Below are 1,773 nucleotides of genomic sequence, written 5' to 3'. Positions count from 1 at the left end.
TCTCGCTTGAGCCTGCCTCTAACGACCCGTACATGGAATGAATGGGGGTTGCACTCAGGTGTGGAACTGCCGAGATAGAGTTGCTGAACGTATACATACCGCCGAGAAATAGCTGCATCTCAGATTATAAGCCTGACATTATCCCGCTTTTGGAAGGTCATAATCGTCTGGTCCTGGAGGACTTTAAGGCGCATCATGAGATGTGGCATTCGGCCCTCGGAAACGACCGGAGGGGTATAGCGCTGGTTGAGCAGATTGATAGCTCTACGTTTTGCTCGGTCAATGATGACGCCCCTACCAGAATTAGAGAAGCGTGTCACAGTTCGCCAGACATAACCATTAGAGCTGGCAAACCATCGATGGATATATCGATATTATCGATACTTATTTTTTTACGCCAATATCGATGAATAGTTTTTTATATCGATACTATCGAACATTTTGACATCACTAAATACGATCTGTAGAAGCAATAGCCAGATTTTTTTAAGCAAATTGTTAATGCCCTGTCCATACTAGTGTGCACTAGAGTTATTTCATAGAGAGTGAGAAATTCGATCTAAGAACGCCTAATTTTATGAAATTTTTTTAATAAAATTCACTCTAGTGTGGACCGGGACATATTAGAGTAATATTATGAAATTGCTGTTGTATAGAACAACTTGGTAACGGGCAGATGTGTTGGGCAAATCAACTCGGAAATGTTGGAAGTAGATGACAACGGAAAAGATGAGAACGGTGACCAAAAAGTACATCGTGTTGGCAACATTTTGACAGAAGAAGGCTTCACGCAAAGCATGAACTATCATTACGAGTGGCCATCAAGTGGAATAAGGCAATAACGGTACGTTTGAATTCAGTATCACGTCCAGTTGTACCGGTGGTGGGTGAGAAGACATTCCACAACATAGGTTTCGCAAATGTTGGTGGCGATGGAGAGAGAAATACCGGAACCCAATCCAAAATCCTTTTGCAACAATTCATCCCAAAGTCACAAAATCAAGCCGGCGCGTGGCGGCAAGCAAACTCCAAACCCATTTCAGGTGGATCACCATACATTGTAGACACGACATAAACAATGGCTTGACCAATGGTAATAACCATACCAAAGAATTGAACAATGATTTTGAAACCAGTCGACAATTCCACAATCAAACCAGATGTAACAATGGGAGAAAAAACCAATCCCATACGTGTGCCACGATTTGAGGCCATAATCACACGAATCCAGAAGAAAAGTTCAGTAGAGTCGGAAGTCACGATACCGAATAGAGGGTTTTGAAGGAATACCATGAAGATGAAGATCGTTATAGCGGTCCATGGTACTTTCTTTCTGAATTGGATTTTGCGTTCCGGTTTGCCGATTTTTGGTAGTATGCTGCAAAATGACTTTTTGACTTCGAGGAATGTAATTCCCATGATTAATTTTTGTTTTGTATTAAAACTGTTTTTCTATTTTTTTAACTATTCTCGGCACTCGACGTGTCAGCACCCGCTAGCCTCGTCGATTCTCTGGTTCACAGTAACTAGTTCCATTTTAGACCCATCACAGTGCAATCAACTGTAAACATTTACAAGGGGATATCTGCGAAAGTAACCAATTGAGTCTCTATGCATTACCCGTTGATAGTACTGTACTAGTTCCTAGTTTACAGTCATATACTAGTTTATATACCATCCCTATCTTCTGTTGTTTAAAAAAGTGGTATATTTAATTTAAGAGTAAATAGTCTCGCCATTTACTTGAGGATATAAAGGTGTCTATTGGTTCTC

General features: G+C 40.7%; 1 pseudogene; it reads right to left on the bottom strand.

Moving 5' to 3' along the window:
• Positions 1–623: 623 nt before the first annotated feature.
• Positions 624–1,419, bottom strand: LOC141402920 (protein transport protein Sec61 subunit alpha-like; annotated as a pseudogene).
• Positions 1,420–1,773: the final 354 nt, after the last annotated feature.

The sequence above is a fragment of the Musca autumnalis genome, unplaced genomic scaffold, assembly GCF_047663935.1.
Source record: "Musca autumnalis isolate F117 unplaced genomic scaffold, ASM4766393v1 scaffold_4, whole genome shotgun sequence".
Classification (NCBI taxonomy): domain Eukaryota; kingdom Metazoa; phylum Arthropoda; class Insecta; order Diptera; family Muscidae; genus Musca; species Musca autumnalis.
The sequence above is the reverse complement of the archived record's forward strand: the minus strand, read 5'-3'. Positions and strand labels throughout refer to the sequence as shown.